Here is a 21,883-nt window from a genome sequence, read left to right as displayed (position 1 = left end):
CTGGGCCTTTTGTGCTGCTGTTACTCAGAAATGGGCAACCAGAAAAAAACTGTCCATTTTTGGTCTCTGAGACAAGAGTATCCACAGTTGCTGCCTCTAACTGGGGAAAGTTTTAGGAAATGAGAAATTCTTCTCAGCCCTTTACCTCTGAAATATACCTAACTCCACAGTTTCTCATTCTCCCTAAGGAACATGCAGTATTATAAAATAATTTAAAAATCCCTGGAGCCTTACAGAGCATCCTGTTTCCTCCTTGTGTGATGCAGAGGGTTTCTCAATACTGCACTTGTACACTTCATACTCTTTCTATGTTCCATATATGCTGGTTTTGATTGCAGTATTGATTGCCACCTGATTAAAGCCTCAGTCACGCTGTTAGTGAACCCCATCACCTGGGACACACTAAATTAAATAGAAAATCTGCCAGCTGCTTACAGAACTGCCTTTTACTATTCTTCTCAAGAAATGTACCTGAATATGCAGCTAAATTTATCTGCTTATAGTATTTATTGAAGTTGCTTATGCCATTTCCTACATACTCTTAGTCTATTGAAAGATGAGGAGTATTTTCTCCCAGTGGGGGGGGATGTGTTATTTAGTTTAATCTTTATACAGTGTGGTTGTGCCTTTCTGCAAGAAGAGTGGGACTGTCAGGAAAATTCAATAATGGGGTATATTTGATTTTTATCTGCTTCTGAAATTAACATAGAAAATAATCTTTAGTGAATTACCCCAAGTATAACATTGCTCTGAAACCTGTCTGAAATAAAAATTTTATCAAGAGTTTGGTGAAAGATGAAAATAGAGAGGAGGAAAGAATAACTGGCTTGGCTGATCAAAGTGTATCAGTTCATAAATAAGGAATGTAAAAGGTTTTGAGGATCTGAGCTTGTAGCTCAAGCCCCGGGGAAGACTGGGCTACCATGACTGGCACATCTCAGATAATAAGCTGGCAAGGCAAGGGCCCTGTTTTACAACAAATTAAATACTCTATACTACCTGGCAGCAGAATTAAGTTCTCTATTTTGGGACTTAATTTTGAAAGATACATTAGCTGTCGTTTGTCTCTGCCTATCAACCTTCTGCCATAAATTCAAGTTCTGGGTGTTTTCTCCTTTTCTAATAGTGAAAGGCAGATATTGAAGAAAATTCTGTACTGCTTCAGTTATTATGCATTTTTTGTTCTTGTTAATACAAGAGCAGTGATGTTATGTGAAACTCTTAAGTCTATTGGGCAGTTACTGACATTTTTCTTTTCTTCCCATGCAGCTCAGAATCAATGCCCACACACTTTTGTCTTACCTCTTTCTTAAGCCATATCCTGTGTTAAAATTCTATCCTTGTCACCAGAATGTGTTCATAGGTTTTTCCATTTGTCGTTTAGCGTGGAAATTCAGAACTGGGGGGGTTGAGTTTTTGGCTTTTGCTGGGGCTTTTGTTTGGTCTGTTTTTGTTTTCTTGGTACTGATGACTTGTGTTTTGTTCTTCCAAATAAAACACAAGCAGTGTTATTGGAGACTCCATGCCTGAGAACAAAATGTTTGCTCTTTCTGAGTACTGGGAGAGTGCTAAATGAAGATACTGAATAGAGAAAATAAGAGATTCAGAGTAATACTTTTTCAGCTAGTGCATTTCAAGGAGTTCAGGAGGTGAGAGAGAAGGGTGAAGAAGAGGGTTACATCTATTAGCATTTTAGCAAACTCTAATTGAGTGACCTAAATGGGTCACTTATTTATTTAAAGCTGTGGCTCAAATTTTCAGTAATTGCTAATGACTTCAGATTTTCTTTTGAAAATTTGGTCACTTTGATTTCCATGTTTGGGGTCAGTCATAAATGCCTTAGTTTTATGGAAAGTTTGAGAAGGAAGGAACTTTTAAAAGGTGGTCTGTGACAGCCTGGTGCAGACTCCCTTTTCTCAAATCCAGGATAGTTTTCAGTATTGCTGGTGGTGTAGACAGTTACTGGTATTTTTCTTATTTTTGTAGTTCTTAAAATGAAGTGATTTCAGAGCCTTAACTTCATTTGCATCAACAAAGAAGTACAGAAGAGAAGGTTTCCTCAATTTGTACTCAATCTGTCTGACTTTTGGGGCGGTTTGAAATGGTAGTAACCCCACTCAGAGGCACTCTGTAAATATCAGTTAGTGCTTGCTGAAATGGCACAGCTTTCTCCAGAAATCTTCAAAAGTCAGCATTAATTCAGAGCACAGATTCATCCTGAAAAGTAACTTTCCATTAAGATGACTTGTCTTCTAATTTCCGTATGGAATTCCAAAGTTCAAACTATTCTTTTCTCATTTCCTAAAGACTATGCGTGACTGATTCCAGCTATAGGATTTTGCAGCTCATCAGAAAGAACAGTTGAATTGCTTTCAGTTGAAGATCAAAAAAAAAAAAATCTGCTTCAAAGATTATGAGGATTTTCCTTCATATTTTAGTATTCTGTAGCAAGTTCTTTTCTTCTGCATTCCGCACTGGAGACATTTGAGTGCTGTGGTACTGCTCTTATCTCTGTGTGTGCTTTTTGGAATCGTTATTGTTTTCAGTATAAAATATTTCTGCTTCTTAAGCTTTTAGGAGGAAGTATGACTGTTTATACACTGACAAATGTAAAACATTAATAGCACAGGCTGGCCTGTAGCATATAGGCCTTGATTATTACTTGACAAGGAAAACTATTAATGAACAGAATTCCTTAAATACCATTTTGAGGCTTTGCTTAGGAATTAGGTAGCCACTGGTATGAGATCAGGGTCTGAGAATAGTGGATTTTCATGAAGTGCTAAGAGTAAAAGAGGGCACATGAAACCTAAGTTCTGTATTTTAAAATATTCATAGAAATACAGGGAATGAATTAGATTGGAAATCCATCATAAAAAATTAATTGTATGTGTCAGAAGCAAAAATATTCCTGTAAGATACAGGTTTTCTAAAACATGTTTCAGCAACTTTGCATTCTTCATCCTTTTTAGGCTGATGCACAATCCAAATGCAGTTATCAACCAAAAGTCTTAAATCTCTGAGTACTTTCTAAAATTGGTGTTTATTCAGACCAGGAAGAGATTGACTGCTGGACCAAGCATCTGTATCCCCACCTAGACAGGTATGGAAGTGATTTGGGGGTCACAGAAAGGTGTTGGATGTTTTAATTTGCTGTCCAAGAAATCTGCAGCACCAAACAGGGAAAAAATATTTGTTGTATTCTGAAACAGGTGGGGGAAGTGACCCCTTTGAATATATGAACTCTAAAGTGACCCCTTTGAATATATGAACTCTAAAGTTTGTGCCCTGTGTGGTTTGCATCCACTGTATTGAGGGACCTGGGATTGTTCAGTGTGTTGGTCTCCCATCTGTGACGTGGTACAAAGAGCAGCACTGGCTGCTCAAACAGATCCTCTGAGCTACATGCATGAGGAAAGGAACTTTTGTGTCTGACTCGAGTTCAGGCTGAGTCTGACAAACTTGATGAGTCACCCTGGGCAAGGTATTTTCATAATCCTCCCTTTGGTTTTGTTTTGTTGGGGTTTATTTGGTTGGGTTTTTTTCTTTTTTTTTTTTTTTCTTTTTTTTTTTTTTTTTCTTTTTTGTTTTTGTTTGGGGTTTTTTTTTGAGTGGGTTGATTTGGGGTGTTTTTTGGGTATTTGTCAAGCTGATCCTTGTCAAGTATATTGGTTATTAGGTCATAGAGGAAAGGGAAATCTTCCAGTGGAAGGCACCACAGGACCACAGAAGTAGATCCTCAAACGAAATGCTGCAGGACAGGGTTTTAATCATCATTATTCGAGGCTGCTTTGCTGAGGGCCTGGTACTCAGAGCAGTACACAGAGTAAAATAAGTTCTTTTTTTTTTTTGCATTGGGAGTTGCAAACTGTTATCTCCACTTCCTTGAAAGTGCCACTCTCTCCTGCCTTTCGTAAGCTGTCAAAAAGAAAATGAAACTCCTAGCCCGAAGAAAGAGAAATGCTGAAGGAAAGCAAAGTGTTTACTCTGCATACCAAATTGTGCCTTATCACAGGTAGGCTCAGAGCTGTCTGCAGCCATCAGCACTGGGGTCCTTCTGCAGCAAGCACTGGGAGACCCCAGATTGCCAAAGGCTCCACGGCTGAACTAGGAACTGGTGTTTTGCAGCTGTTTGAGGAGGCAGGAGATTCTCAGGACCTGTAGTTTAGAAGTCATGGCCCTTGAACCATTTCCATTATTGCTATTAAATTGTCTCTTGAGTATAATGTAATGACTTCCCCTTGATGCCTTTCCAGTGCATTTATTTGTTTAACTGTGGTGCTCCTTGGATGGAGAAATCTTTTCCCACAGAGTCATTGGATTTTTGAGGTTTTTTCTCCTTTCCCTTATTTCCTTCCTTTTACAAATGTACAGTTCACCCACATGGCTTAGAATTTATTATAAAAAAGAATTTCCATATTCTTTTATTGCAACTGTACCTTTCTTATATATACTTCAGGGGCACTTTTTTGAATAAAGGGTGAAAACCTGCCTCAGGAGGATAAGGAAAGAAAGCTGGCACCTTCACTTATTCTTGTAGGGAGGGTGAGTGTTTTAAAGTGCATGTTTTCTTCCTTTCTGCATTGTGGTCAGCCTCCCTTCTGAGCCTTTCTCACTTCGGATCAGTAAAGTTGTATTTACATCTGCTTTAATAGCAAAGGTAATTAAACCCCACATTTCTAGCCTGCCCTGTTCAGATCCTCTTAATCTAGGGAATGAGTTGCATAGGAAATACATAATAAACTTTCAGTGGTTAAAAAAGGAGGCGGGGGCACGATTTATTAAAAAAGAAAATTGGAGGGGAATAGGCTATTTGTTTTGTTCCATGTCTCAGATGAAAATAATTGGCTCATTAATCACAATATCAGCTTGGTCATTTTAGGAAGGTCAGGCTAAAGAATGAATAGAAAAAAAGCACATGATTTTAAAATTAAAAAAATATAAACAATAAGAATGCCAGTGAAAGAAATTTCAGTAAATAAACCCTTGACATCTTGTTGCTTTATATAAGCAAACATTTAGGATTAAATGCATTTCATGTGTCTTCCCTCCCCCAGTTCTTTTAGAATTACACACTGAAAACATTTATATATTTATACATAAACACATACATATTCACACAGGAGCATGAAAGTTAAGGTTGATTTATTTCCTTCCAATTTTTCTGGATAAAAGTTCTTTTGGCTTTGCTGGCTTTCCACGTATCCACCATTTCTTTCCCAAACTACCCTCTACTACATTTGAGTGCAAGTATCTACTGCCAAAGCATGCAGAAGGCCAGCAGAAACCCTGGGATCCTTCCATTCTGTAAGGTCCCATGATGTTTCAGGTATCATCCTTCCCTGTGGCAAGAAGGATTTTATTTTAGTCTCAGTTTTGAAATAGCAAATTTTCATTTTTAAAAATCTGTTATTTATTTCTTTATTTATTATTAAATAAAAAATATCAACTATTTGGGGAAATCTCATCAAAATATATAGAAGCTAGAGAAGTTATACCAACAAATAGTTTTTCATATAATGTTTAAATTTATTATTTTTTTTAATTTGGCAGGCATTTGGCTGGGGATGGCAGTGTCATCTGTCTGTCTCTTTGTTGCTGGGTCTCATCATCCTGTGTTTTCTCCCCTGAATATCCCCACAGTATTATTCTCTGGTGTGGTCTCCAGAGCAACAAAAACCCCAGAACTGCAGCACCACAGATTCCTAGCTACAGTATATCTCATGATGGCGTACTTTTGCTTGCAGCTTTTTTTGGGTAAGCTCAGTACCTTTCTATCCAGTGGCATTTATTTTCAAAGGATGACTGCAGGCATGCACACTACGTTAACATGCACTGAGCCAGGATGGTGAATGCCAGGATGATATCCTACTTCTGCTAGAAACAGTAGGATTTTTGGTGGACAGATTTTTCCAGTACACAGTGGAAGAGGTTTTTGCCTTGTGTATTAACTTAGATATTCTGGAAACACTCATGCCACACCACAGGTGTCTACACTCTTGAGGTGTAGACAAAAAAAGGGTGCTTCTCCTAAATTACCACACGTGTGCAATAATCTGTCATGAGAACAGATACACAGGATTAAAACCCTACAATTTTGACATTCATTGGATTATGACTATTTCTGAAAAATTCTGGAATCACTCAGTTAAATGATCATTTGATTCTTCTTAAGCTGTGAGTGAAGTCCCAGCTCTGATTTTTATCTGCATAAAAGATTATTAACTAAAGTTTTAAGGCTTGGTGATTCTTAGACCCCCATGGATGAAGGCTCAAATACATCATGTAACTTCTAGTGAGGTGCGCAAGGGTGTGTGCTTCAGTAGGACCTGTGCACCACTGATGAATTCACAACTTTTTACTTGATTGAGAATGAGCACTAAGTTGGCTATTTTTTGATAGAGATTCACTGAAATAAAGTCCAGAGAATTCAAAGATGAAGAGAGCAGTTGTGTTCTGTTTATGGAGCAGCAGTGCCTATACTCTGCTCTAAAACACTGTTCCTTAAGATTCCTCTAGCAAAATCTAGATTACATTAGAGGCTGTCCTATTTGATATATTCCTACTGAATTCATAGGGGGAAAAACTGCATAAAAAGCTATTCATGCCCTATATGAGATAGTGTTGTTTTTCATTAACCCCATCATATTAGTTTATTACACTGTACCTGCTATTCTGTATCTGACAAGTAAAGAGAAAAAAAATTGATGACTTGATTTTACTGCGTATTTGTACAGAATAATTCTTTACACTGTATTAGAAGTTAGTGAGTGTCATGGGTTGTAAGATATGGTTTGGGGGTATTATATTTCCAGTCTCTTAGAGGTGGGGCAGTTATCTTCTGTTCATTGGGCAGTTTTCTTTATGTCTTCCACAACCAATCCTCCCTCCAGGAGATCTCTGCTGTTCATGGGCCATTAATTATTAATTATCTTCTGTTCCTGGCCACTGAGTGTCCCTGCATGGCTGATCAAATTCCATCATCCCATGGGAGATGCTCTGCCCAGGGCAGGAGCCAAGCATTCCTACCTGGATCCAATCTGACCCTGGAACAGCACAGCAGCCTCTGCCCCCTGCATTCCCAGAGGAGCAGCTTTCTCCTGCCCTGCATTCCCAGAGGAATTCCAGGCCCATCTCCAGCAGCCCTGGAGCTTCAGAGGAAAACTCCACCCTTCTGCAGGATCCCTGCTCCAGCAGAACCACAGCTGGCACTGCAGGAGGGCTGAGCCACCATGGAATGGCACTGCTGCCACCACCCTGACCCACAGGGGGTCAGGTCAGATTCTGACTCTGTCAGTAGGGTTTTTTTGTTTGTATTATTGTATTTGTATTTCTTTTTAATTTTCCTAGTGAAGAACTGTTATTCCTATTCCCATACCTCTCCTGGAGAGCCCCTTAATTTCAAAAATTATAATAATTCAGAGGGAGGGGGTTTACATTTTCCATTTCAAGGAAGGCTCCTGCCTTCCTTAGAGGACACCTGTCCTTTCAAATCAAGACAGTGAGCCCAGTCATAGATGATAGAGGCCAACTGGTGCCACATTTATGCTGCTTGAGGAGCTAAGAAGGTGATACAATACAGCAGAAGACAGATGTGAGATGTTCCTGTGATTATTCCATTGGTTTTGTGATTATTCGATTGGTTTTGTGATTATTCCATTGGTTTGATTTGTCATCAGTCCAGCTGCAGCGTTTTGGACATGTTAAAAAGCAAGTGGAAAATGATGCTGACGGATGAAAGGCCTGCTTCTGTATGAGGGGCACAGAACATCAGGGTAACAATCAGGGATTTTGTATGCTGAGGCTTCAAAGAGCTTCACAGGTGAGCCATTTTTTCCAAAGGCTAAAAGGCAAATTTTAGTATCTGATTCATAGGCAAATTGAAAGAGAATTGTGTCATTAGATGAAGATAAGAGATGTGGAATTTTGCAAACAGTAGTGATGATGATGGGATTCCTGGGTGGTATGAAAGACAAGCTATAGAGCCTGTGATGAAGAGCTCTGCTAAATGGCAAGGGAAATATGTTCACACCTGACACTCTTTTCCTCAGGGGAGATAGGAAATGCCAGAAGTAGGGCATGTGGCATGAATTACCCCCTACAAGTGTACACACTGAGTTTCTTTTTCTGGAAAAGGGCAAGAACTGGGTTGATCCTCTGTCAGCTGTAGAAAGCAGCTCCAGCAAAGAGCTGACTTCTCTTGTATCCCTTTTCTCTCTTCTGCCAGAGCCCAGAAGTTTGTTTCTGATGGGGGAAACACTCTTCACTTGTTGGAATGTCAAGCTTCAGTTGTCTGTTCTTTCAGTTCTCTTCAATTCTCCTGAATGAACCTTAGTGAACCTGAATGAACCAAGCTTAGTGTGTGATAGGGCAAATCAGCTCCGAATGGATTTTTTTTTTTTTTTTTTTTTTTTTTTTACATCTGGAAGGACTATAATACGTTTGCCTTACTCCTCTCTTCCCTTCATTTTTGTGCTCATGTTTTTCACTTTCTTATTATCTCTTCTCTCAAACATATCCCAGACACACCTGGTGAGGGACGTGCATGTCTTAAAGTTTGTCTGCTCCTGCCTATGGCATCTTTAAGTCAAGGTAACGTTGCCTCTTGCCTTACTAACCTTGCTTGAAATAACACTCACACTAGACCCAGTTTTGTCCCTATATCCTTTACTCAGAAAAAAATCCAAACCAAAAAGCAGACAGGAGATGGGAGCCAAGAAATCAGGGCAATTTGCCCTTCACTTGAGAAAGGTAAATTAGAAGCCTGTTTTTGAAATTGCTTCGTACCTATTGCCTCTCATCAAGCAATGACAATGACTTTAAATGTCCTACTACCAAGGAAGACTGTTTTTGGGGTCTTTTTTTAAGTGTGAATTTCACTCACAGTGAAATCTTCCAAGTTTGATGACTGCTCTGGAAGTCATTGCAGTGGATATTCAATCTTGTGGAGAGGAGGAATATGCAGCCTCCTCAAGTAAAACACACGTGAAATCAACATAAATTCTGCTCAAGCTGAGCTTGTAAGAGGATTTTCCAGTTCGGCTATGACAAGGCTGGAAAAACTGGGTCAGGCCAAAGCTTATATTATATTGTTAATTCTTCATGGAGGTTTTTTGGGGTTTTCAATGCTTCCATCCCTTACTCTATTACTTAGGAAAGTGAGTTCTGTTCTTCAAATTAGAACCTAAATAAGGATAACAGTTTGCATGGTGGAAAAATACTGGTTCTGTTTTCTCTTCTTTTCTTTTTTCCTTCTCTTTTTTAAATAAAAAAAACCTTGTAGGTCTGGAAATTAGAGATATTCAGAGCACATGGATGAAGGCCAGGGAGTTTTGACAATTCCTTTTGCAGGTCCCCTGTCAGCATATTGTGTTTGACAAATGACTCCAAAATGGGAGAGCGTGCTTTTATTTTATCTTTAGGTTTACCACTGTGCTGTAAATCTAAACTGAAGAACTCTGGTTTTGAGAATTAGCTCTTAGCCACGTAAATAATAAATTGTTGGAATTTACTTTAAAACCTTCCCTATCACATTCCTGTTGTTTGGATGGAACACAAGCAAATTTCAAATATAGGAAAAAAAAAAGTCACAATATATAGTGAGAACAAGCTCACTACAGTTGAGACTCTGGGGGTGCCTTTCAATTCTTTATTAATAATGCCCATTACTTCTGCTGAAGGAAATCCTGTCTGATGACAGGAAGTTTTATATTAACCAACCAGTTTCTCCTTTCTGATTTTCATTCAAGAAGACTGTGCAGGACAAGACTGTATTTAGCAGGAAAGAAAATTTATGTGCATAAATCATTCAAACAAACATCTGGAAATTTTAAGATCAAAGCATTCCAGCAATTGTTTAGCCAGTTTCCATGTAAACATTATATTAGTGCATTTTACCATGGGTTATTACAATGGAAAGAAGAGGAAGTTATTAGAAAAATACTTTAAATTTTTAATATTATTCTGAATTGTGTTTATACTTAATTGTTTTATATTAATTCTGAATTGCATTTGTCTCTTCTACTGGTTAACCAGTCATTCAAAGTTGGGTCCTCAAGACCAATTTCCAGTGGTTTTTCTGAGCTTCCAGTTGGACAAATGAAATCTGGTCCTTTTTTTGGTGACACTCATGAGAATACACAGCTGATTCTGATTGTCACCTAATTTCTCACGCACGAAAGCCTGTTTGTACTTAAAAATTTGGTAACAACGAGTAGCTCATCTGCATCAGTATGTGTCATGTTGCCAACAATTTCCCTAGCACAAGGCAACTAAGAAAATTTTCTCTCCAAACCAAATTGCTATTGGTTTTTAATGAGGTTTGCTTTTCATTTAGTAGGCATTTGTGTTGATTAGGTTTGCATTGTTCCACTTTTTATGATTTTTCTTGTTAGTAAGATTACCCAGATAGTACATATTAACATGAAAGCTATTTCTGAGGTGGAATTGGGAAGTTCATTCTTTCATGCAACAGAGGTCTACTGCCATCAATGCACCTCAATGGGGAAAAGAAATTAGATTATTTCTCTCCATAAAAGTCATGGCTTTTAAAGAACTGCTAATGCTGATGAGTTCATCAAGCATTTATCATGCCCAAATAATTCCTTTCTGAAACTTCACTTAGATGAAAAAAAAGAAAGAAAATCAGTCACTGGTATTTGTGTTCAAAAAGCAGATAAAAGTGCTGCTGGAGATTGTACTCCGAGTGCACAGCTGTAAATGGAGAAAGCATCTTTGAAGAATGATGCTCTGTACTTCAAATAGAAGTGTTTTATGAGCTGCTTGCAATGGAAAGCCCAGAACTGGCACTTATTTTTGTCCCATACCTCCGTTTGCTCAGCTCTAGAATATTCAAATGATTGCTTGTGAGCTCTGAAATCACAGATGGAGTTGTACAGCACTTCCAGTCCCTTCCATCATTTAAATATGTTGTGTGAAGAAAGAGGCTTTCTCAAGAGGGAGTAAATAAGATGAACCCTAGGGAAAAAAGGGAATGAAACCCTGCAATTTTTAAGATTTTTCTCTCTGGCTGGTAATGTCAGCAAGGCCAACAGGGAGCCAATAGAGACCAAGTTCATCCTGAGCTCCTGTGTGCAGATGAACAATCCTGTAGGCACCAGTCAGATGCATTCAGCTCCCCCTCTGTCCTGATTACATCTGAGATTCCAGATTTGTGTCTTGGCTGCAGTGTGTCAGATTTCCCTGTATGTAATGAATTCTCAGAGAAAATACCTTGCTAGAACCCTTGGCCGGCCCTTTCAGAGAACTGAAGTAAAACACAAAGTTCATTAACATGCTGTTTGTGTAAAACAGAGCATTTCCACATATTTCAGTGGGTTTTATTGGTACAAAAAAGGAGAACAAATTTAAGATGTGTTTTCCTTTAGATGAGTGTGATAGAAACCACAACTGCTGTAAAACATTATTTGTCCTCCTGCCCCTCTGGCATGTGTTTTAGATTATATCAAAAGCATAGCTACTCCTTGGCAGTAAAAGGGCCATGGTAAAATGTGCAGGTGAAAAAAAAAAAAAACTTCAGTGTGCTGAGAAATCTAACTTGGGACACTTGGATGAGTCTTGAGATGCTTTATCCATGCCTCATCAAAATATGACAGCTGGTACCTACAGCACCAGATTTTCCTTAAGAGTTTTCAACATTCAGTTTGAGTTCTTTGTTCCTGATCCATATTTGAACATCAAGTTTTTGAGGGAGGCAACTGTAAAATCTTTATTCACATGAGTATTCTCTACCTGGGATTAAGTAAAGTCCACCTTTGCCAAAATTTTTCAACTCAACCGTTTCCTCAAAATGTTTAAATCTCTCTGTACTGTGGCACAGCTGATGTATCCAGCAGGCATTTTAAGACTAGTAGATTTCTGGGGTTTAAGTGCTCCATTTTTGAACCTTCATTCAACCTAATTTTTTTTCCCTTCACTTGAAACATTAAATCAAGGGAGTGTGGTAAAGGTCTGACTACAAATTAAAAACTCCTTCTAACGTAAAAATAAATAATGTTTGCTTTTAAGAAGTTTGTTTGCATGCATGATCTGGCATTTTATTTTGTAAAAAGCTGTGATTGGTCAGATACAGCAAGCTTTATGGTACCCAGAGTCATATGCATTGCCTTTGTATATGCATTGTATGATACACTGTAGTTCAGAGAGGTTTGTCTTTGGCCCCTGTCTGTCAGGCAGTTTGATGGCTAGTATAACCTCTCTAACTAGTAGATAGACAGGAGATAATCTTCAAGTAAAACTTGCATGCCATTTGCAAGTGTGGGTTTGCCTAAATAATAAATTCAGAGTTATAGTTTCACTATCTCTTGATTCTGCTGTCTCCCTTCATCCCTGCAATTACCTTTCCTAAGTAAAGCTAGAGCTGCCTAATGCCAAATTATTCACTATACAAAAGCTGGGAGGGGAAAGTTGCTTTTCCACCTTGGTTTTGTGGAGCTGGAATTCCTGTTGGGCACACTGTGTTAGAGAGACAATGCTGGAAAGTGGGCACAGCCCAACAAACACGCTGAGCTGGCTGAGTGAGCTTCTGTCCTGGCACCAGCTCTGGATCCCTGCTGGAGAACCCCAGGGAGTCATTTATGGACAGTCTTGGACTCAAACAAGGCAATTCCCACGTGTCACACCTGTAAGTCACACGTGCTGTTTTCCTGGAGGTTTGAAATGCTTTACAGGTTTGTGTTGCTGATGCTTGTCCTAGTTAGGCTTGCACTGAGTTGCAAAACTTGAGTTCTTCTGGGGCAGGAAAAAGCATCTGGCTTATCTTCTGAGTCCAGGGAGCTGTGAAAAGCTGCAGTTCAAAGATCAGTAATTATGAACGAGAATCCCATTTCCCTCAACAGTGGAGGGAAGCAAGAGTAAATATAATTTCTTTGCAAGAAGTTCCTTGTAAATCCAGACAGGCCATGTCAGCTTTGAAAGGACTGAGTCAGACTGACAAGTGCTGATAACGATGATTCTTTGAAGACTTTAGATTTTTCAGATAGAGAGAAATGGGTATTTCTACACATAAAAAGAACACTTTGAAGAAGCCAGTATCAGTGGTAACTGGAAGATCACACTATCTGGGAGATGGTAAACACAGCAGAAGACAGAATTCATTCCGCAGGTAGATTGTCATTGTCCCCCAACAATGGATTAAAAAAAAATCAGGCACTGCACATTCACTATCAGTTTTTCTGTCCTTGCCTTATTGATGTTCCTCTGCAGCTACTAACCAGAATAGAGCACAAGAACTGCAGCTTGCACTGATATATGGAGTTTGTTCATGGACTATGGATCTATTATTGATTCTAATAAGGGAAACGAATAATTCCTGAGTTCAGTTGGTAAACTTGCAGTCCGCTCTGCAGGTCGCCAGGTTAATCCCTGGAGGTGTTCCAAAATGTGGTGACCCGTCATCCACCAACCCTATGGGAATTGTAATGGGTTAATTTCCAAAACCATGAGAGAGATCTTTTCATTCTCTCTCTTAAGATGTGGCAGCTGGGGGTAAGATAAGCCTTGTACCATCTTTGAGGTCACGTACAGTCTTTGGTAGAAACTGTGGCCATGTATTTGCTCCTGTCCCTGACATTAGATGGCACCTGTACCACCAGTGTAGTTTGGAGGGGTTATGGTGGGGTATAAGCAATACAATAATTTTGGCAGAAGTCTCTTAACGCTCCCTACGGTAGACCAGGCTGGAAAATGACTGAATTTTCTGTTTATTTATCCATATTCTCCCATCCATCTTCTAATGGTATCACTTTTGATCCCAGAGGGCTTGGCAAACCTTTCCAAAAGGAAAGAAAAAGGCCATTTGCTGACAGAATAATTTGAATGTGGAATTCTTATCTTGTAGCTGTTTCATGGCTGTGCAGAACAGCATAACAAATGAGAATGTGTGGTGCTTATAAACACTGCTTCTCTGGCTTTCCGGGGCAGGCAACAACAGAAAACATGAAAAAAGAATATTGAAATCCATTTTAGCTTTGTATTTTCTAATTATTAGTGTTGGGATTCAACATAATCCTTATGGGAATTAAACTGCATGAAACTAGTTTTTTATAACAGAGTTCAGATTATGTACCCCAGTCACTGTTTATTGTCTCACCCCAGAGGAAAAAAATCCATCAGAAAAAAATCAATGTCCTTGTACTAATTCTCATTGGACTCCTATTGATATTGTATGATTTAAGAATCTCCAGTTGCATATTTTTATGTCAGCAGACATTGTCAGCAGCCTGGGACATTGTATTGTGCCATGCAACATTTATGTGTCAGAACATACTGTTGTACCTGCATTTTTTATTATTCAGGATAATAAGTAGCAATTGCTTTCAAGAGACAGCATCGCACAACATTTAAGCTTGTAGATGAGTAGGTTTTCAAATTCTGTATGCTTGCTTTTTTTCATAGTGACTTACTAGGGATCTGTACAAATGGGAAAATAGGGGGTGAGTGGACCATGGCACTGCGGTTATGCTCTTGATTTATTTTTTGTGGTTTGGTTTTTTTTTCCCCTTCAGTCCTATCAAGTCTTTGCATGCTAGCAATTGTGTATAGACAAAAGAAAAAAACTAATCAGGTATTTAATTTTATTTGGGGAGCACAAAGTTACCTCTTAGAAAGTTCTCTCCTAGCACTTAGAACTCTACAAAGTGGCATAAATTAGATTTTGAACTACATTTATTTGTTACTTATTTTCTTTTGAACGTTTAAAAATCTTGTTTATAATGTTTCCTCTAGACTGGGCAGCCATCCTCTCCCTCAGAACCTTGTTCTTTTCTCATAGAAGAACACCATCAGCTCTCACAGATTTCTGTGCCCAATCCCTCACCTCGAGCTCCTGCCTCACTTGTTCTGTGGGACAAGCAGCTTGTGTTCCTGTAGTTGCTCCATGCTTTGCTTCCTTTTACTCACCTCCAGCTCCTTTCCATTTTCTTTACATTTTTTGCCATCAATTTTGTGCATTCTTGGCCAGCATTCTTCACATTGCTCTTCCATTTTTCAGCTGATTATTGAACCCAGTACAAATGCAAATACATCAGCTGGGGCCAGAAGCCCAGAATTGGGGCAGTCTTGGGGCAAGTTTGGAATTTTTAAACATACAGAAACTTGAATGCAGGCTTTAACCAGAGGGAAAAAGGAATCTTTTATTTTAAGAACCAGTGGCATCTTGTCAGTTTTTCATCTTTTAAAAAAAAACCTAACCCCACAAAACCTATAATAAACAACAACAAAAGCAGACTGGAACTAAAGAATTTTCTCCCTCTGCTTTTCAGCTTTTTTCTCTCCTGTCTTTCTCCTGTATCCCTAGAAACCAGAGAACTTTAATCTAAGCTCTCTTTCACTTCATCCTCTGGCCTGTCACCCCAGTGCAGCAGACACAAATAACCTTTTCTTCCAAAGGCCTACTCTGAGAAAAATAATTTCCTTTTGATCATGCCAGTACCTGAACTGCTCATCCTGGTTTAATGCTGGTGGTGTCTTTGTATTCCAGCCTGACTTTCTCAGGATAAAGACTTGTTAATGCACAAGTGCCTCTAGATTCTGTCAGGCTGGTGCTGCCAGCTTTGTCTCTGCTAGTCCTCCTCACATTCAGTAGAACTACTACTGTTTTCTTGGCAGGCTGCTACAATCATAATTTCCTTTCTTTTTGAACCTGAAACACCTTCCCAAAGGTTCTTTTTTTTTTTTTTTTTTTTTTTTTTTTTTGTTACCATCTTGGCTGGATATACTCTTCTGTTTTTATTCCATTTCCCAGGTGATAAAAGTTATTTAGAAGTGTAGGTGCAGGGATGATTTTTTCCTGTGCGTGTGTTTGCCTGCCTGCATGCAGAGAACTCCTGGGATCAGCCAGTGCCCTTCATTATTTGTGCCTGTGCTATTCTTTCCCTCTGCTTTTATGTGCCTTACAAATTGTGAATTCCTCAGAGCAGGGATGATGACTCCTTATGCACTTGTAGAAGAGTGGGTGATCTGTGAGTGGTATTGCAATAACATTTATTAGAAGTGTTTCTCCTTGGACTGAATGCCCTGAGAAGACAAAATTCATGAATAATACACCGCTGTCCCTTCTGGAAATTACCAGAACTCTCCGGATCAGTGTTTCACACGTAAATCCCACTTTGCCAGCAGGGCTCCCCTCACAGTGCTACACAGTCTCCTGTGACAAAGCACCCAGTGCCAGGAGGGCACGGATGAGTGGAAGCTGCCCAGAACTTGGGCTGTCTGCAGTGCAAATCCAGCTTTCATCCACTTCTTAGATAATTTAAAAGCTTTCCTCTGCTGTGTTAGGTCTAGGAGAGAAAAAATGAAAATGGCAATATGAAAAAAAAAATATCCCCCAAACACCACACAAGCACGCAACTTTGTTTCTCTATTCTTTCTGCTGCTTCACTCCCAGGCCTGGCAAGCCCCCATCTCCCCCCAGAAGAAAACAAAAATTAAAAACTGTTTAGGGTACAAATTTCCATGTTCTTCAGGAGAAACTTGCCAAATTTTAGTGCTGAACTCCTTCCTGGTTCTAATCCCCATTAACAACGAGGTATATCATCAGTCTGTGCTGCTTCACTTTTCCCCAGTGCAATGGATTTGGATGAACTTCTCTGCCTCTTTTCCTAGCAAAGTATAATTTTATTAATGTTTCTAGCTACATAATACAGTACGCATGTATTTTAGTAGTCAGGTAGATTACCTTGACAATTTTTTTCCTTAAAATCCCGTTTCACTGCTTGTATATGAAACTCAGCACCTATATGTTTGGAGAGAGTATTGAAATAGTAGGGTATTCATGGTGTTTTAAAATGAACATACACTTCAAAAATCATGGTCTAGCCATTCCTTATATTGGAATAGTTCATAGATTGCTGGACAAAGTATTTCTTTATGCCTCCTTTTAACTTGTTGTACAATAGAAGTAAATTACCTATTTCATGGGAATGTTACAAAGACTAATAAATTATTTAGGCAGGATTTTAAAGCACTGGTACAAATAGGTGGCAAGTATTACTGGTGAAGATACTCAGATGCCAAATGGTATTTGGACACAGCAGCCATTTCAGTCTCTGAAAATGTTTCACTGGCTGCTGGTGGCAGAGATTTGCTGTTGCATGTGACCTGGGGGAGGCTGCTTAACTCCTCAGCCAAATGGCAAGAATAGTGATGTAACTCAAAGGCATTTAATCTGCAAAGAGCTTTGAAATCCTCTGACAAGGAGGGCCCTATCAGTGAGTTGATTCAAGTTGCAGGTCATATGATGGTTTTTGAAGACGTTTATGCCTGTGCTTCTTGTTGCATGAAAAGGATGCAGGATGTTTTCTATTTCAAATATAAATTTTATTAATTAATTATTATATCCTTTGCTATATTTAAGTTACTTGACAGGGAACTGGATGTCTGCTGAGGATGTGATCCACACTTGCCTTAGAAGTGATACTGATTTATTCTGTGAAATTCTTCACAGTTTTATTTTTAGGTGGCAACCACCCAGTGTATGGTAAAGAAACTGCAAAGTCAGCAAGTTTGGTACTATTGTTTCAAAATGTTCAGCTAGAAATCCAAGCCAAGCATCTGACTGGAATGGGAGGGGAAAATAACTTATTAAATGCTCACTTAAAAGGCATTGTATGCACAGCACAGGAGCCACTCCAGTCATGACTGAGGTTAGATATGGTGCCTGACAAGCACCGTATCAAAGGGCCTTAGTGGATGTCCAGAGGATCAGGACTGAGAACACTCACAGTCAACAGAAAGGGGGCAAATTAACCATCCTGTAACTGAGAGGGGCGTTTCCCTCAGCATGGATTTTTGTTTCTCTGGGCAAAATTAGCCTTTGTAAAAAGACCATCTGAGAAGTTTCCACATCTCTAGCACAGCACTCCACCTGCCAGTGCCACAGTATCTGTTACCCAGCTTGTGTTGTTTGCAGGGTACCAGCAATGTTGAAGAACAGACGTTTTGGCATGGTAACAATGGGAACATGCTGCTGCTGTGTTTAAAGTGGGTCCCCTGAAACCTCTGACTTGTGATAAAGTGCTGCACCAAGCTCCTGTGGGTTAGCAGGGCTGGTGGCAGCAGCAGCTCCAATTTTTCTTCATGAAGTATGGTTCCCCGGCAATAAATTAGAAACACTGTGATAAAGTACACTGAAGAGAGGAAAAACCCTTACCAGACTACTTCAAAAAGGTGTTGTTTAGGAAAATCACTCCCCTGAAAGTTGGGGAAAATGGGCTTTTATTCCCGGGGAAAGAAGGTTATTTAATGTAGCTGCCACTTCGGAGTGAGTGGTGTTAATTGCTGACAAAAGGGAAAACAGGCACACCTTCTCATCCTGCTGGTTTTGAGTAGTGACTGAACTTATATGAGGGTTCAGAGAACATAAGCAGTCACATCTTCAGGAGTTACATCCCATACTTCTGTACCTAATAATTTTTGGTGAAGCTGAAGCTTAAAAAAGGAGCCAGGTGCTGCAGAGATATTTCTCTTTCTACAAAGAAGATCATGTGCTAAGCAAAACCTGGATCATGGCAGGATTCAGTGTTTAATCCACCTAATGACTGAAATGAAACACTTCAGATCCTTTGAAATAGTCCAAATTTTTCTTTTCCTAATGTACTATCATAACTTTTACTGAGTTTTTCATTGCAATTTCCCTGAAACCCCTTTTAGGCTAACAATTTCCACAAAGCAACACTTGCAAGTGTCAGAAGTTTGTTTCAGTGAAAGCCTGCGAAGCAATGTTAGCCAGTAGAAAAGTGTCTGAAAAGTCAAGGAGCATGAGCACCTGTCAAGGTCTGAGAAGGAATTCAAAACAGTTAGTTTGATAATGTATTGTACATTAATTTATTTATTTTTAAATTGTGAGACCTAATTAGTGCTTCTCCAGAAATACTTTAAACCATATAATGTCATATAATATTGCTGTTTTATGAACAGTCTTAATGTTGGAAAGGAAAGATTAAAAAGCTATTTTTCCTTTTTTCTTGCCTTTGCCTAATTATATCCAGTCTCTTAATTCCAAGGTTGAATCATTGACATGTGCCCTTTTTTTTTGTTTGGTAAATGGTAATTTGTTTTTATTTTTATGGTAAATGTAAATACTTCATTATAATAGTATAAAATAAAGGCTAGTATTTTGGTGAAATTGCTGCTGTGACAAAATGATCAGCAATTACAAGGTATTAGTTCTGAAAATGTAAATGATTGCCAAGTTCAAATAGCTATAATTGCTTTATCTTATAATTTTAGAACATCATTAGAGACATAATTATGTAATATCATTAGAGATGGAATCCTCACATCCAACCTGGGTTCTTGCCCAGTTTGTCTTTAGGAAAAGACAGAACACCAATTTGTGCACTGATTGCTCGTAAAAATGTGATGAGAGAGCTGCAAATAGTTCTGTTGACTTTGCTGCTCTGAATGCCTCGCTCCAGAGCAGGATTTAGAAGCAGGTAATTTTGGATGCTCAGTGGCTGGAGCTCACAGAATTGCATTTGTGCAGTGCTCTTGCTGTAGCAGGCAACAGCAGGAGCAGTCTGGCCTGTGAATGCCCCTAGGACAGCAGCCAGACCAGATCCAGAGCAGCTGAGGAGCCTTTGGTCAGCTCTGGGTGTCCAGCAGATTGGCTGCTGGGAAGAAGGGCTTGTAGGAAACCATGGCTCGCACAGCCTGCAGTGCTGTCTCTCCACACACCTTTGTGAACGATTCCCCGGGTACAGCAGTTGCTTTGTGTAAATATATCCAGTGATAAGTTCTAATGTAGCCCATAAAAAAATTCCTTGGGGGGAATTGTTGGGGAATTTCTCCTAGAGGAAGTTTTACTTGAATGCATAGGCTGTGTAAAATTACCAGTTTTCAGAAAACATTAACAAATGAAAATGGTGTTCTATTGTGTGAGGAATGGCAGCACTGGTGCAAAGTTATCAGAGCAGCTGTGGGAGTGGGGGATCAGGGCTGGCCCCAAATTACTGAGCTGTCAGAATGGATATTTGCAGAACTGTGCCATTTGCTATTTCCAGTACCAGCTGGATCCCCCCTGTGCATAGCCAGTGGCTGTGGTGCTTGCAGTTTCTAGGGGACATGGAATTACTCGTCTCCTAAGATGCTAAGAATAGAGAGAGTGCAGCACTAAAAATATCTGCAAGATAATTACAGAAAATTGCATTTGGGACTTTAAACAACATAATAAATAACCAGAATGCGGTGCTAGCTTGATTTCTCTGTGACCAGCTATTAAACACGTTATGTTCTCCCAAGACTTGCAAGCATCTGTGCGCAGTTCCTCTCTCCACCAGACACTCCCATATGCTGGAAGTTTTAAACCTTAAAGTGGACTTCCTACCTTATGCTCTCTGTACTTTCAGCACCCTGCCTTGCTAGGCAAGAGGTAAGGCTCAACAATTGGAGAATCCCTCCTACCTTAAGAATTGTGAATCATTTTCTGATCTATGAGTCTGTCACTCCACATGTCTTATGCATGGTGCTGCTCTTTGAAGCACAGGTTTGTCACCCCTGTGTGTCTTGCACCCTCTGCCAACAACCCTTTTTCTCTTCTCTGTTCTCTCTCTGGCCCTTTACAAGTGTCTGCAGCCACAGCTGGACATGGTTGTCCCTTCCTCGTCTCTAGCAGGTGTTTCAGGCCAAACCAGCTGCTGTTGTAGCTTTCCCTGTTAGTGTAGAGTGGATTGGAAACAAGTGAATCTCTGAAAAGTGCAGTCTTCAAAAATGACAACATATGTAAAATTGAGCCCCTGTCCCCTTTTTATAGACTGGTGAATAATGAGATATAGAAAAATATTTTGATCTCTGTGGTCACTGTTGCCTTGTGATGTTACTGATCACTACAACTTATCTTTAGGACAAACATGGACTCAAACTACCTGTGAAGTGCAGGTGATGTTTTCTACAGACAAGTTGATGTTATCTCTATTTCAGTAATTTTGTAGAAAACAATCTTGGGCTTTATATGTGGGCAGGAAGTTGGAGAAGCATATACCAGAACCTAGGGTGTTAATTAGAATTGTTATTATTCTGAAGAGTGAAAGGCAGATCTAAAATACATACACAAGGGTAACAGCTTTAAAAGAATTCAGCTCTTTAAAGGGTCTGCTTAGCAATAATGAGCACACTGTTAGTTTGTGGACAAAAAGAAATCGTATTCCTTACTTCTATTCCTGTTAAAAGCAGTTGTTATGGCAACTATTGCAACATCTTTATTGGGATTTCTATTGTACTGTTTGGGAGGAGCATAAATCTCTTTTGCTCAGCTGCATGTGACTGAAGTAATGGGAGGGAGACTGAGATGTCCCATTGCTGAGGAGTAGGACGAGGATTGTAGTAATGTGCTTTAAGTTAACCTCACCCTTCTCTAGGGGAGAGGGAAGCAAGAGCTGCCCATAAATGCAGACAGATTGCACAGGCAGACAAAGCACCAGGACACTTTTCCAAAGCTCTGGGTACCCAGAAGGCCTGGATGCAAGTACAGCCTGCTGCTTTACACATCACTGTTGGCAGCCAAATCTGTGTGCTGCTCTCAGGGAAGGGTGATGGCTGTCATTTATCCAGTGTCTGGTGATGCCACCCAAACACCTGACGGGAGGCACACAGGAGTGTCACCACATTTCCCTTCACAGAGAAAGCCAGGCACAGTTCTTCCCAAGATTATTTCTGGGTTCCACATTCTCTGAACCTCAGAGAAAGGAAGGACAATTCTTATCTCATTTGCTGTGCCTGTGTTGTGCCGAAGCAGAATGCACTCTGGAGGTTGCTTACCCAGAGTGATGTGTTTTGGTCCCTGGGCCTGTCAGGGCCCAGCGTGTGTGTGTGTGCCGGGACTGTCGCTGACAGCCGCGAGATTCTGCAGGGCGAGCAGAGTTGGGTG

Source organism: Motacilla alba, chromosome 5 (genome assembly GCF_015832195.1).
Source record: "Motacilla alba alba isolate MOTALB_02 chromosome 5, Motacilla_alba_V1.0_pri, whole genome shotgun sequence".
Lineage (NCBI taxonomy): Eukaryota > Metazoa > Chordata > Aves > Passeriformes > Motacillidae > Motacilla > Motacilla alba.
The sequence above is the reverse complement of the archived record's forward strand: the minus strand, read 5'-3'. Positions refer to the sequence as shown.